The following is a 16442-nucleotide window of genomic DNA, read 5'->3' on the forward strand; positions in this document are numbered from 1 at the left end:
TGTCTTTTAGCTATTTCTTGGGCCGCTCCAGCGGCATATGGAGGTTCCCAGGCTAGGGGTCGAATCGGAGCTGCAGCCCCCGGCCCACGCCAGAGCCACAGCAACGTAGGATCCGAGCCGCGTCTGCAACCTACACCACAGCTCACGGCAACGCCGGATCGTTAACCCACTGAGCAAGGGCAGGGACCGAACCCGCAACCTCATGGTTCCTAGTCGGATTCGTTAACCACTGCGCCACGACGAGAACGCCAAGATCTGGACATTTTAATGGCTCTTGATATATCTACAGGTTTACGGCCAAAGGCAACGTGGCCAAAAGCGAGCTGGTCAACATGATCACTTGACTGAAGAGCAATATTTTCCTGAACATGCCTGCCAGGAGTCATTGGCTTTTCTGGCCTCAGTAATTTTCCTACAGCACGGGGCAGTTTTCAAACTCATTAGGTACTCCAAATATTGGCTTTTTCCTTTCATCTAATCTCCTATTGTTAAAAAATTAACTCGTTTCCAGATATCTCCTAGGGTTACACATTTAGATTTTTTTCCCCAGTATAGCCTTGTCCAAACATAGCAGGGAAGGATGAATTGCTAGACAAAACAAACAAACAAACAAAAAAACAATCTTTGAAAAAATAGACAAAAAGAAAAAATAAGGAAAAGAGCTTGGCCTAAAAAAAGTTTAAAGACACCACCCCCACAGTCCAAGTACTAACATTTGAAAACTTGTCTCTAGCAGATTTTTTTGTTTTTGAATTATTCTGATCAGTTGTTAAACTAAATGGACTGTTTTCATCCAAATTGTTCTCGGTCAACTCACTGGGTAACTACCTATAAAAAGTACCCATCTCATCAAAAATGTTGACCATCTTATTTTTTTTAATCTTTGCTTATTTAAGAAACAGAAATGGATATCTCCTTACTCTTTTGACTATTAGTCTGGGTGATATTATTATTAACAAATACTACTAAATACTATTAACCTGAGAATAACAATAGCTCAATATATTGAGGGCTTAGTATACACCAGGCACTACACGAGAGGCTTCATATATATTCATTAGGCCACTTGTATCTCTCTTTTAATAAAACATCTGCTTATTAATCTATGTATGCTTTCATTCATTTTATTGACAGAGCATATGCTAGTCACTGCATATGTACATTGGTGAATAACAGATCTGTTCAGCCTTTGTGGTTTACTTTCTCGTAAGGAAGATAATTTAACAAATTAAATACAAAAGTACACATGCTACAAAAGAAAGGAATAGGGTACAGAGGGAGAAAATACAATGAGGGACGGAGTTCCTATTGTGGCTCAACGGTAGTGAACCCGACTAGTATCCATAAGGATGCAGGTTCGATCCCTGGCTCTGCTCAGTGGGTTCAGGATGCAGCGTTGCTGTGGCTGTGGTGTAGGCTGGCAGCTACAGCTCCAATTTGACCGCTAGCCTGGAAACTCCCATATGCTGAGGGTGTGGCCCTAAAAAGCAAAAAATAAAAATACAATACAATACAATACAACGAGGGAGAAACCAAAGGCCTGGAATCAGAAGAGCTGGGGGTAAAAGGTTCCTGCGCAGAGAAAGGAGCACAGCGGAGAGCTTGGAGGATCCGCACACGAAGAGGCCAGCCAAATGCAGACACAAAGAGAAGGCTGGAGAGGATGGCATGAGATGAGTTTACAGAGTTAGCAAAGACCCAGTCAGGATTTCTTTAAAGTACAATGGGTGTCTTGCGCTGCCTGCTGTGGAAGAGGCCGCTGCAGGGGGCCTGGCTCGCTCTGGGCAGGGCATGGGAGAGAAGCAGAGAGGCTTCAAATATATGTGAACACTGTAAATCAATCATAATTTTAAAAAATCTTAAATAAAATGTATTTGAGGAAGTTCCCCTGTGGCATGGTGGGCTAAAGATTTGGCTTGTGACACAGGCCACAACTGCAGTGCCGGTTCGGTTCCTGGCCCTGGAACTTCCACATGATGCAGTACAGGAAAAAAAAAAAAAAAATATATATATATATATATATACACACACATATATATGTGTGTGTTTATATATGTGCATATTATATACATTTATTAATATTTCTTGGACATAGAATGGTTTTGAGAATGGACAGGATGAGGGTGGGAGGGAGGAGGAGTAAGGATGGTGCCACCAGGTCTCCGCTCCGTGCAGTGAGCGATGGTGCCATTCACTCACGCAGATGGAGAAGCAGGAAGGCAAAGTTTGTGTCTGTTTGCTCTCAGGGCAGGTGGTGGTAAGGGAACAAGACCTCAACTTTGCCATTTTAAATGTGCCATGCCTAGGACCCACGCAAATGGAGCCATCAAGGAGGCAGCTGAATATATGAGCTGACATAGGGCTCAGTGGTGAGGCTTGTGCTATGAACAGAAATGTGGGAGTTGTTTGAAAGTGGGAGACATGTGAAAGGTGCCAAGAGAGTCATTGTTTTTGACTTTTTTTTTTTTTAGGGCCACACACGTGGCATATGGAGGTTCCCAGGCTAGGGGTGGAATCAGAGCTGTGGCTGCGGGTCCACACCACCGCCACAGCCACTCGGGATCCAAGCCGCATCTGCGACCTACACCACAGCTGACGGCAAGGCCGGATGCTTAACCCACGGAGCGAGGCCAGGGATTGAAAACGCATCCTCATGGATGCTAGTCAGATTCGTTTCCACTGCACCATGACAGCAACTCCAAGAGTAAATCTTAAAAGCTCTCATCACAGACATGAGACATTCTGTAACTGTATGTGGTGATGGATGTTAACTGGGCTTTTTGTGTATTGTGGCAATTATTTCACAACATGTACAAATATTAAACCATTATGTTGTACACTCAAACTAATATAATGTTCTATAAATTATAACAATCAAGAATAAAATAAACGTGGGATCGTAAGACTACAAATGGTATCTAAATCCATGGGATGGATAAGATGACCTCGGGAGATGACGTTCAACGACCAGAAGAGGACTCAGGACTGAGATTCGGGGGAACCTGCGTGTTTAGGAGTCTGGTACAGGAAACGGTACCCACATGAGAAAAGAAACTGAGAAGGCGCAAAGAGCATCTGGGGACAGAAGAACGTATGGTCTCCGAGGCCAAAGAAAGGAGAGAGGGTGTAGAGAGGGAGGAAGCCTTCAACCCATGGAAAGGAAGGAAAGCAAAGACCGATGGGTTGGGCCACATGGAGCTGAGAAGCAACTCAATGCACTGCTGGAGGGGCTGCCAGGGTGAGAGCCTGGAGGGGGTGGGGAAGCGAGCAGGCAGATCTGGAGGGTGTGGAGCCAAGGGAGTTTGGTGCTTCCCTTATGAATTTCTATGAGAGGGTTTTTTAGATAAATAAATTTTCGTTTTTTACAATTTGTTGTAAAAATCTCCCAGTTTGTTTTTGGCCTTGAATTTTAATTTACGGCCTTTCTGACATGGGTCAGATCCATCTTTTCCTTCCAATGCTTTTAGACTTAGAAAGCCTTTCCCTCTGCAAAGACCACGTTAAAGGTCTGCCTGTATTTTTCTAGGTCAGAATTTTTAACATTTGAGTCATTGATCTCTGTCAAGGTTATTTCCCTATGAGGTGTGAGACCGTGAACTCAGCTGGTTTCTTTTTATGATTGGTTAACCAAATCCCAGTTGACTTGTTCTTCCCTTTTCCCCACGTGATGATAACCTTCTTCACCACAAAGTTCACACATATACTTGGGTCGACTTCAGGTAGGTTCTCTTTCTGCCAATCACAAAAGGAGCCTCAGTGGAGAAACCTTCACCAATGAGCTCAGGAGCCTCAACTAAGAGAAGAAGATCTACCCCAGAGGAGGTCTGGCCACCACCTAGGCCATCTCCCGCGGGGCTCCCCGACCCCGTGCACCTTCGCTCCACCGCTTCCCCACTCTGATAGTCTCCTGGGGACTTTGCACTGGAGAGAAAGAAAACCCCACCCGCACAGACCCAATCCTCTCCAGCGCTTACACCTGCAAACGCACTCAAGAAACTCACTGCCAGATCCCTGGTGTGAAGAACCCAACCTTCCCCTTTCTTCTGGGGCTTGTAAAGCTTTGAGGGAATGAAAAGGAGATTTAGGATCTTATTGAAAGCCAACGTCCAACTCTTGCTGCTTAGACAAGGCTGGTGCTCTTCCACCAAAGGCGAAGTCTTCTGTCTCCAATCCAAAGCACTCTGGACTTCTAAATTCTTGATTATTTGAAAGAATTCTGTTAAGGAGTGGGAGAGATTAGTTTGCATCCTCAGTGCCAAAGGTATTGGGGGAAGGATGAAAACCCCGTCATCACATTTTGACATATCTATGAAGTGCTTGCTACACAAAACGAAGACGAGGAACTCTTAGGCAAAATGCCAGCGAGTCGGTATAGGGTGAGAGTTAGAGAGGGCCAGACAACATTTTTAACATCTATCTACCACAAAGGAGTGTGGGAAATCTTGGCCATCAAGCTGTCCAGCTGACCAGGAATCATGGACAGAGCCAAGTTATCCTACAGTCCAGTCTCGAGAGGATCCTGTTTTCAAGCAGCATTTGAATCCGTAGTAACACTGGAGTCCCTCTCCTTCTCGCTCTGTATTTGAGGGAGGGGTCGTGGGAAGGGAAGAGCTAAGGCGGAAGGGAATCAAAATGCTGGCCCAGCTCACAGTCCTGAAATGTAATCAGAGACATGTTAATTGTGAAAGTGGACTTTGATTTCTTCACTCTCTGAGTCAGCATCCTTGCTCGAAACTGGGTTACAGATGTTCTGATTTTTTGGCAAATTAGAACCAGAGAAGGAATGCACGCCCATCTCTCATACGAATAACCCATCCATAATCCTACAAAGGCAACAGTACAATAAGACCACAAATAATACCAACGGGGAGGTTTCCTATCACTTATCTCCCATCCATGGGTAACGTTTTTCAACGTTGTCATCAAATCTATTAATTGATGCTAGAATGCTCACAGGGCTTTACAGCACTTTAAAAAATTGTATTAGAGTACAGTTGACTTACGATGTTGCGCTGGTTTCAGGTGTACAGCAAAGTGATTTAGTTATATATACATATATATTCTTTTTCATAGTCTTTTCTAAGTTACTACCCAGTATTGAGGACAACTTCCTCTACTGTACAGTAGGTCCTTGTTACGCATCCATTTTATATATAGTAGCGTGTATACATTAATCCCAATCTTTAATCTCTATTAGTCGCACTTGGAATTTACCTTCAGTTTTATGACTACAGGCACATGGCGTCTCCTATAGGATCAGTGGCTGTTGAGGTGACACAGTTGATCTGACACAGTTGAGGTGTCTGCCTGTACATGAAATTGAGCTAAGACATTCCCAAGCTGGAGAGAGACACACTCAGCAAGTTCGCGTACAAGGGCTGAATGATGTGATAAGACAGGGCCACGCTGCATATAAAACAGGGCAAAATTCAGGAGACCCGAGTTTGAGCCTGGGTTCCTTCCTCAACGAGTTGTGTGACCTTCCATCAAGTCGTGTTGCCATTGTCTCATCTGCAACATGGTGGAGCTGGAGAGCTCGTGTCTCATGTCTGCAGCTGCCGGACACTGTGATCCAAACAGAAATGCAGAAGAAGAAGGAAGAGCAGGTCCTGGCTGGCTCAGAAAAGCATCTCATACCATCAGGAGTTCTGGACTCTTGCTGCCCTCAGAATGTCATTCACATCCTAAGACCCCGTTACAGCAGTGGAAGAGGTGAATGAATGGAGAGCTTCCTGTCCAACTATCATATAAATGGGCTTGAGATGGCCCCTGTATTTGAGGAGAAAATGGTGCCATCTTGTTCACTTGTTCACAGCAAGAGAGGACCTTTAGGCCCAGGGTTGTTGGAACTCACCTCAAATTCTCACGCATCTGATCCCTTTAAATATATCCCAAATAAACATGCTTTTAGCCACTTAGAGACTACCTGCTTTGTGTACCCTGTGAGACAGCTCCCAACAGCTGTGATGCACAAATAAGGACAAACCCTGCAGCTATGAAAGACCCCAGGAGTTCCTGCTATGCTGCAGTGGGTTGGGAATTTGACTGTGGTGGTTCAGGTCACAGGGGAGGCATGGGTTCAATCCCCAGCCCAGCGCAGTAGACTGGGGGATCTGGCATTGCCATACCTGTAGTGTAGGTCACAGCTGTGGCGACAGAAAAAGTCTTCCTCTTTCTTCCTTTATTAAGAGGCTTGAGGCACAGTTTTGTGACCAGGCATATCCTATGCCACTAAGTGTGGGTCTGTCCTCCCCTCTCCCTCACTCTCTCTGTCCCAGAACTGCGCCCAAGCCCTGCCTTAGGCTCCGTCCCTGAGAGAAGCCAAGTTAAAGCAGGAGGAAAAGGACTGACGCAGGTCAAGCACTTGGGACCTCACTGTCCAATACAGCTGCCACTACTCACACGCAGCTACTGAGCACCCGAAGTGTGGCTAGCGTGAACGGAGATATGCTATAAGTGTAACAAAAATACACATTGGACTTCAAGGACTTGGTACAAAAAAAATATTAACCATCTCATTATAATTTTATATCGATTATATGCTGAAATGATAATCTTTTGGATCACTGGGCTAAAGTATACTAGCGAAACTCACTGCGGGAGTTCCTGCTGTGGCTCAGCAGGTTAAGGACCCCACAATGTCTCTGAGAGGATGTGGGTGTGACCCCTGGCCTCACGCAGTGGGTTAAGGATCCTGCATTGCCGTGAGCTGTGGCAGAGATCACAGATGTGGCTTACATCTGGCGTGGCTGTGGCGTAGGCCTCAGCTACAGCTCTGATTCGATCCCTAGCCTGGGATCTTCCATATGCCACAGGTGTGGCCTTAAAAATTTTTTTTTCATCTGTTTGTTTTTATGTTTTGAGTGTGTCTACTGAAAATTGTCGGTGACACGTGGCTTCCATTATATTACTACTGGACAGCTCTAACTCAGAATGTGGTTCCTTGTAAGCCTACAAACGATTTTTGTAGCCATTTTCCTTTCCCATCCCAAGACGTTCTAGAGATTTGCTGTCAGTAAAGTCTAATGATCCAAGAAAACAGGGAAACAGAAAGGGAGACAGTACCCTCCTTGTTGCTAGGCGCATTATATATCATGCAAATGATTCAAAGACTACGCATTATTATCCCCATTTGACAGATGAGAAATAAAGGCACAAAAATAAACTTCCCCCAAACCACAGAGGTATTAAACAACAGAGCCAAGACGTGCACGCAGCTCTGCATGACTCCACAGTCCCTGCTCTTTTCAATCTATCATTCCGTCAAAGGACTGACTCCCTAATGGTACAGTTTAGAGGACGTAACCGAGATTTCTTGGGCATGTGTGAGGTCATCCTAGAACCTCTTAAATCACCCCAGGGGAGATCACCTACGCTAAACAAGCTACAAGCTGCTGTTGGACACAATCGATCAATCAATCCATCTCTTTCTCTCTTTCACACACACAGAATTGTGTGCACGTGCCCTTGTCATAGGTCCTTGGAACCGAACTGGTCATACATCATACCATGGCACATGGTCACACACCCATGAAAGCCGCTCTTCTTTCGTATTTGTTCTCCATCTCATTCTCCCACTGATTCTCAGTCAAGCATACAAAATGAGTATTCTTCCAAACTAGCCTCTGTATGTTTATTTAGAAAGACAGGTGTCCTTGAAAAATAAAGCGGTTATCATGTTGCTGAATTGCTTTCGTGTTCTTATTTATTTCACATTATTTCCTGAGATCTAATAACACAGCTATGAGTAAATGTAATCCAGTGCTTCTGGAAGTTATACCGTATCGTACGGTAGGTGACCACGACCTTCTCCTTATCCACGCCCTCAATGGTCGCCACTTCCATCATCTCCGACTCCTTTCTACCACCCACGGCGCTGGGATGACCACCATCATATGGCTACTTGGTGAGGTTTTGCGGGAGTGTTAGCTTCACTAAGTAAGGCCAGCTTGCTGTCCACAATGGATCGAGTCATACTCGCCTACCAGGCATGAAGTTTCTATTTCCTCCCATCCTTGCCAGCACTTGGTAACACCCAACTTCCTAATTTTTGTCAACTTAGAGTGTCAAGTGGTGGATTATTAGAATCCACCTTTCTCTGTGTGTTGGTGAGAAGACCACCTCTGCTTATTCTTGGCCTTCAATAGTTGGGTGGAGGATGTTCTTAGGACCTGGAGCCTGCAGTTGCCACCAACACAAGCATCTAACTTGGCAAGAAGGCACAAATGTCTCACCTCAGAGGATGGAGAACTATGGATACATGGCTTTGTTCTTCCAACGATGTTAACACTCTGGCCTGACCACGTACATCAGTTTTCTGCAGATGGAACTGCTCTAGGGCTTGGAGATTTGCTTGTGCAACAAAATCTCATGGAACCACGGGGCGGAATTGCAATTTAAATCTGTCTCCCATTATCTCTGGGGATATTTTTAAAGTGAGGCAAATGATTTCAAGTCTGGCAATCTGGACGGAGCACATCCAGTCCAGGGGAGGCAACCCAGGTTACTGTGCTTATAAAGAAAAAGAAAATCCACCCTCTACCCAAGCAAAGCAGAATTTAAATTGGGTATGGACACTCTGGCACTTTATGTAGAATATCATTTTTAAGTATAGTTTCTTTTGCCTTGGTTTATAACGGCAGGGGGGTTTAGATCAGAACCTTACTTTCTTCTTAGAGATTTGATGATGGGCTATGTTCAAATGTGGGATATTTTAACATTTAGATATTTTTTAGGCTATCACTTAGGCTTCTTGCACACCTCTCAATGTGGCTGGATATAGTTTTGGCAGGGAAACATGATAGGGAGTCGATGTGAAGCCTAGAATATGGATTGCCTTGGCGTTAGTTTAATGAAAATATTCTCTGTACCCATTTCAGAATTTTCTGGTTAGTAAAATTTATCCCAGAGAGCAGAAGTTAGTTTTGGTGGGAGGAGGTCCGGGCTGATAAATTTCTCCTCTCCTTCCCTGAGGGGGGCAGTCGCTGCTAAGTGTAAAACCCAACAGGTCAATAGAACAAAACAGTGGGGAATATGGTGGGAGCCCCCTGGCCATCCCCACCCCCCCCGGTGTCCCCACGAGGCAACACTGCCTTCCTGGCTCATCCCTAGGACTGGAGGGGAAAAGGAAGGATAAGATCCTGCTGCCGAGGGTAATTCGAGGAACATGCTCAGCTCATCCCCTTCTGGGCTTTCTCCTTTTCTCTCTCTCTCTTCTTCTACCATGACGTAATAAGCCCACCTCTGAAAAGGATGCTGACGACTGTCCATTCTGCCTAGACGTGTTTAAGGAAGTGGGCGAAGTAGTAAGAAGCGGCAACGGTCTCAGACCCAACTCATATGCTCTTATCCAGATTTTACTGGTAACACAGATGATACCTGGATCCCTATCTGCCAACCTCTCAGAGTCTATCTCTCCCTCCAACTTGGGAAGGGAAGGAGTATTATCTTCTGGTCTCCTCTTGCATCTCAACTCCCTTCATCTGACAGCTCCCCAATTCTTAGTTCTTTCTGCTTGTGTCTGGCCAACAGACCCTGTAGGTTAAAACCTATGAAAACATTTAATCACAGTCCCCAGGAACTCTTACTCAAAACTTCTTTTGGACTGATCAGTAACAGATGGCCTTAAATCAGTAACTGCTGCTGGGAAAACCCACCAGGCAAGTCTCAGGAGTTACTCAGAGACAGTCAGAGTCCCCAAGGCAGACAAAGACGTAGATGGCACTGACGCCTGAGCAGCAGAGCTGCTGCAGCCAGTGTGGAAGCTGCTGGGGAAAATGATCTGGCCAGGAGGACTCCACCGGCAGAGATTCTAACTGGTGGTGGTGGTGGTGGTGAGGCGATGGGCTGGCAGGAATGGGGGAGCAGGGCAGGCTATGAGGAAACACTCCCATGGACCACGGGTCGAGGCACAAAAACCAATGCTAAAGGAACCAAGATGGAGCAGGAATGGTGTTGGGCTGTTTTTCTTCTTCCTTTTCACAGCCCAGCTCTTCCTCTCTCTCATGGATGGGTTCCTGTAATCACAGAATGGCATAAGTGGGAGGTGACATCAGCATTGCTCTTAGAGCCTAGAGATGTGATGAAAACTGACCGTAGACAGGTGTTTGAGGGTGGTGGGAAAGAAGGACCCTGGCCTAGGTTTCAAAATGGTTTCCTTTAAAAGGAGGCATTTAAATGTCTCCAACTGCTACTTATAGTAGGACAAGGAAAGAAAATTGGGGGCCACCAGCTTTCCTTCCATAATGCTCAAAATGATCGTCTATAATGGAAGCCAAGAGAGCAAGGGGGTTCATGAGGGGCTTCAGGTTTCATGAAAAAGAGGCAAATTATCATTATTTAATCCTTCAATGAACCTAGACCTTAATCAATTCACGCTACCTTCCAAATGTAACCGCTCTAGCCTCAACATGGATGACTCCTACAGATGCTAAGTGAGAGCACTGTGTCTTTAAAACTCTGTACTGTTTGAGTTTTGATCACCCAAAGAGGGAAATAAAAGGCAGAGATGGCAGAAAACCAGTTACTCCAGGTAAAACATCACTGGCATATTCATGACTTTTCTAAAGACACAAGAGAATGAAAACACGAGGTGAGAATGAGAGAGAGAGAGAGATTATAAATGACCAGAAAAGCTGTACATGGTAAAGACGATAATTTTCCTGCTTAAAACCATGAACATATGTTTTGAAGGCCTCCTAAAGGCACTCACTTATTCAACCAGACCCTTTCGTACCTCCATGCAGAATCACTTCCACTCAAGCCATCTCCTCTGTGCTGTCTCGACTCCTTCCATCTTTCTTTGCCAGGCCAGTTGGTTCCTAGATTCAGGTCTGCTTTTCCCGACCCTTCCAGGTTGGGCTCAGCCTCCCAGCCAGGCTGCCCTCTCCTAAACCCACCATGTCTGCCAGTCGGGTGATACCAGGGCACACTCATGTTCGCTGGGAATGTGGCCGTTCTTTTGACTGTGCCTTTCCAGCTCCTTGATTTTGTTTTTCCTCTTTTTCCCCCACGCCTTCACAGGGCCTTGCTTATACGCTTGGCCCTCAGTACCTATCTGCTGAGCCCGACGGAACTATGGTGGCATAAGTACCTTCCTGGAAAATCCTCCCAGAACCACAATGGCCAGCACGGGAGTCCATTCAGGAACGGCAGGATCAGACAATGTCCTCCTGTCACTTACAAAGCCAAGGGTCTGCTCAATGGCCAGGGGTCTGCAACGGAGAGTGAAAAGGATTCGCTCAGGTCTGAAGACTACAACATGCTCCTCCTTCAATGGAATCACCCCATCAATGATTCAGAGGCCATGAGAGCTGATCTTTCAAAAATTCTTACCTCTTGAAATACCTATACCTGACCGCAGGAGGGTTCTTAATGAAACTTCAAGTAATCAGAAATCTGACACCAAATTAACTCATCACGTCTTAGGGTGAGTGTAGCCAAACTATTAAAAAACTGCATGATCCCAAGGATGTGTGCTTTAGGCAAAATAAAGTATGATGCTTGTAGCTCTTCAGAGCATACCTTTACATATGTGAGGGCCAGTTTTTAAAATACCAACATCTGCTTCATTTATTTCTAAAGGAGCTCAGCTTTGAATGCAACAGGCAAGCCTCTGAAGCTCTCTGAGGCTGTCGTGCTTTTTTTTTTTTTTTTCCACTATGGTTAGAAAAAAATATGTAATGTGTTCCTGGGAAAAGACTTATTACAGCCTTGACAGCCAGAGAAGTGATTATAGTGATATAGAAAGTGTCTGCTCACTTTTACTGAAGGAGACACCTTGCTTTTTATAGCTCTCATTATGCTCTTAGTCTAAATCCCCTGCTAACTTGTAACCCTGATTAGTAACGGCCAACGATGGACGAACGGCACGGGATGTCACTTCGGGTTGAAACGCACACTTCTCCACTCTTGATTCACCGGCGGAAGAGGGCTTGTCGACACTAAAGGAATGTTCTTGCTAGGTGATTAGGTCGGCAGGGACATCTTGAAGGAGTGAGAACATCTGGCGCCCTTCGTGCGCACTAAGAATGGTATTTCTGGAGTGAGCGGGCTGCCCTGGGCAAGAGCAACCTTCTGTACAGCTGATGTGAGCAGATCCTGACCACTGTTTATCTGAACATTCCAAACCGCAAATGAAGTGCCAACAACAGCTGCCAACTCAGGACAAGTTCTCTGATGTCTTCCTACTGATGAAACAAGACTAACAGACCTAACTGTGTCTGGTCTCAGCAGTGCCTCAGAACTAAGACTGGCACTTGTCTCTGCCATGATGCTGATCACCTGCTCGGGCTACACGGCCTGGGACGGGCAGGTCCTATAGAGTGAACTGCATGGTGACTTCGAGATGAGACCTGGTGGCACCCCAGCCCCAGCCGCCCTTACCCTCAAACGGTGCTACTGCAAAACCCTGGACAGAGGGATGCAGGGAATAAGAGACAGTCCAGCGCAGCCGTAGGTAAAACTCAGGCCTAGATACACTCGGTCCTGATTTTCCCTCTTCCTTGATATTTTGCATCAACTCCTTTGGCCTTGTCACAACGCCACCAGGATCTGGCTGCCTCTGCGGGCCCCCATCACGATCCGAAGTAGCTGGAGCACCCCAACTCTCCAAGTCTTGGACACAAGCCATTACAAGGCATGAGCCCTGCCCCCCCTTCTCTTCTTTCCTTCCCTCCCTCCACCCACACAAGCAGCAGTACTCCTCCACCCTCCAGACCGCCGCGGAAGTGACACACACGTGCTTTTAGCACGTCTTGTATCACAGGATACCTCTGATGTCAGCCCGCTTCTCCCCCCTGCTAGACCGAGACCTTAAGTGACAATGCACACTATATACCTGGCAGGTGCCTAACGATGGAATGAGCAGAGCTGATAGAGAAAAGGGACATGTGAACTAAATGATAACTGCCGGTCTAAAAATCTCATGGACGATGAAGACAGGAGGGCTGCATGGATCCGAGGCAGCTGAGAAGGCTTCAGGAAAGAGAGGGGACCGGGGTTGGACCCCCGTGACGACTAGCAAGGAGATGGTGAGATTTCTCCCCATCGCTATAGGACTCGGCACGTGACAATGACTTTTCCTCCAACTGCTCCGCTTCCCCCCCGCCCCGCCCTGCATCAAACGGACACCAGGAGGCCTCTGCCTTGTGTAACATTTCCTTCTCCTCTCTCCCCATATCCCCCCATTATAAGACGTTTATATAAAGTCCGAAAAGGGAAATTTCAGCCTGGATTCATTTGGGTGATTGCGACTTTCTGAGGTGGGGCTTTTTATTTTTTTAAGCATTCCTCGTGGCATCTAATCAAACATGGACGGTAAAAGAAAAATCAATGGAAATAAAACCCAGGGGAAATGATATTGTCAGGAACAAAGATAAAATTGCATCGTTAGGAATCTTGGATTCCTAAAATGACCACATCACATTAGGCTTCCAGAAACTGCCTCTTAGAGATAATGGCCATCCATTTCTTTAAAATATTTATTTAATATTTTTTATTATTATTTTTGGCTGCACCCATGGCACATGGAAGTTCCCGGGCCAGGGATGGAACCTGGGCTGCAGTTACAACCTACGCCACAGCTGTGGCAATGCCAAAGCATTAACCCACCGCACCACAAGGGAACTTTCTATTTAATAGCTAATGTAACATTGAATATTACACTATTTTACCTAGCTCTCTTCCCTTATATCTGAACCTATTTTTCTTACACTGAAGATCTTGATTCCTAAAAATGTTAAGAAATTTACGCATAAATGAGTTTAAAACTTTATGCTGTTCTTTTCGCCTTTAGAATATATCCCACTCAAAGGGTACCAGCAGAGAACTATGTTGAAAAGCCCTTCAAATAAATATTTTCTCTGTGTGCTTATGTTGCTGATATCTTTAAACAAATTGTGAGGTTCTTCATTTGTTTCCGTTTGGCTTTCATATTAAGATGTGGGTTTTTTCCCCTTTTCTGGTTTAACTCGATGTCTTAAATATGTAAACATTTACATCTTTCAAAATTAAAAATAAATAGACATACTGAGAGAAGTGTCAGGGCCATCCTTATTCCCCACCCTCGACCCCAAAGGGAATGTTTTTGTAAATATCCAGTTTTTAAGTCTATCACCAAGTACTCTGATTTATAAATAAAATCAATTAACAGAGAGGCCTTTGGCAGAGACACTTTCTCTCTGAGCCAGTGCTGTGTTCCCTCTGTTTGCTATCATCCTGAGCTCCCTTGGTCAGAAACCCACCATCATTCTTTTTTGAGCAAGACTCTTGAGCTTAGGGGTTCCCGCTGTGGCACAACAGGATCGGCAGCGTCTCTACAACACCAGGACACGGGTTCAAGCCCCACCTGGCACAGTGGGTTAAGGATCCGGTGTTGCTTCAACTGCAGATCAGATTTTTTTTTTTTTTTGTCTTTTGCCTTTTTAGGGCCGCATCCACGGCATATGGAGGTTCCCAGGCCATCAAATCAGAGCTACAGCTGCCAGCCTACACCACAGCTCACAGCAACGCCAGATCTTTAACCCACTGAGCGAGGCCAGGGGTCGAACCCGCAACCTCATGGTTCCTAGGCGGATTCATTTCCGCTGCACCAAGACGGGAACTCCGGATCAGATCTTGATCGCTGACCTGGCAACTCCATATGCCTAGGGGTGGCCCAAAAGGAAAAAACAAAACAGACTGACTCTCAAACTTGCTTGAATACTTCAAAGGGGAAAAAAAGCTCCCGTGCTACCTGTTTTCAGAATGTAATGGTTTTTTAAAATGCTACCTGGAGAAGTTGTTCTTCTGAACCTGGGAAGCCAAGAGAAACCTCCCGTTGGGGGGCGGTGGGGGGGGGGGCGGCCCTCCCCACCTCATCAGACAGAAGCAAGCTCAGAAAGGCGGGGCAGAGGACTGGAGAATTTGGGGTCAACTGGAAAGTCGGGCAAAATCCATGTAACACTGCCAAATCCAACTTAAGAAATTCAAATTTTCCCTGAAATAGAGAAACGGGTAGGTACAATGTTCAAATGTCCTGAGTCTACTGTCTGGTATTAGGATTGCCAAAAACCCACTGCCATGTGGACATGCTATAAAAATATTTCCCTGGAGTTCACTCGTGGTGCAGCAGGTTAAAGAGCCAGCGTCGACACTGCAGTGGCTCGAGTCACTGCTGTGGCGCAGGTTCAATCCCTGGACCAGGAACTTCTGCACACCATGGGCACAAGCAAAAAAAAATTTTAAATTAAAAAAAAAAAAAATCCGGAGTTCCCATCATGGCTCCGTGATAAACAGAACTCACTGCACGCCAGTAAGTACGGCCAGTACGGCCGCTGCTGGAGGTCAGGCCATGCCCTGAGACCCACAGGAAAGATGCTGACAAGGAGACACCCACCTGCGGACCCCTAAAGAGAACCAGGAACCTCCAAACCTCTGCTCCTCACTGAGTGCTGTCACTGCTGGCGTTTCAGAAACCTGCAGGGAACAATCTGGGTCTGGCAAAACAGCCTAGTAGCCACACTTCAAGAAGAAATAAAAATCAGAGTTCCCTGGTGGCTCAGAAGATGAAGGACTTGACATTGTCACTGCTGTGGCACGGGTTTGATCCCTGGCCTGGGAACTTCTACATGACTCATGTGTGCCCCCTCCCCCGCAAAAGATCGTTCTGTTTTTTATCTCCCTGCTTCCTAATCCCTTAAAAAGTTTATTGTATTTGAAAATAGAATTTGGCGAATTTTACTCCTCTCTCAACTTTTTAGTGAGCTCGAATTAAGCTTACTGCAGTTATGCCTAATCCTTCTATCACCTCTCTTCTTAGGACTTTTCCATAGTTTCTCTTATCCCAGCACTCATTTACATTTTGATGACTTCACTTGCACACCCAGAAAATATTTATCGATCACCTTGTGTGTATTAGACAGTTTCAGGTCTGGGCCCATTACAGGAGCTGCTTGGCTGACTCTCTTGGAAGTGAATCTGTACAATTTTGGCTGTCCTCCAATATAAGACTACACAGTCTGCCCATCAGAAGGACACTTCTTCGTGTGATATGTGTCGTCCACAGGAATCTTGCACAAGGCTTCTGCAAAGGAAAAGCAGCAACCACGTCGAGAGGGCTCACGCTGAACCGGGGAGTGCGCTAAGCTCTTCATCCCCATGAACCAATCTCGTCTTCCCAATGACCCTCTGGATCATCAGAATGATCTCCATTTTACAGGTGAGAAAACTGAGGCCCAGCAAGCGGACATGACTTCTCTAAAGGCAGTCAGCGGTGGGGCTGGCCTTGACCTCAGCAGTCTGGCTCCAGATTGCCGTTTTCTGACCCTGGGAGCGGGTGGCTGAGGCCTCCTTAGGCTTTGCTTCTGACATAATGGAATTTCAAACAGCAGGAGGCAAGAAGAGGCGTTTGTTGGGAAAAGAATCCTGTTCCAGAGACAACTGGCAATAAATATCCCTCATTG

General features: G+C 45.9%; 1 protein-coding gene across 8 annotated transcripts in view; it reads right to left on the reverse strand.

The window, feature by feature from the left end:
- Nucleotides 1-16442, reverse strand: part of PIR (pirin) — a 99305-nt gene that overhangs the window by 37927 nt on the left and 44936 nt on the right. The window contains exon 6 of one of the 8 annotated variants that reach the window (XR_014835769.1): nt 13492-14498. The exons of the other annotated variants lie outside the window; for them this stretch is intronic. The gene's annotated coding sequence lies outside the window, so the exon portion shown is untranslated. Of the gene's footprint in view, nt 1-13491; nt 14499-16442 lie in introns of those variants that run through there. 8 annotated transcript variants of the gene reach the window in all.

This window comes from Sus scrofa, chromosome X (genome assembly GCF_054392235.1).
Source record: "Sus scrofa isolate SSC_HxYL_T2T_F1_AM1 chromosome X, Sscrofa_HxYL_maternal_Yorkshire_Landrace_v2.0, whole genome shotgun sequence".
Lineage (NCBI taxonomy): Eukaryota > Metazoa > Chordata > Mammalia > Artiodactyla > Suidae > Sus > Sus scrofa.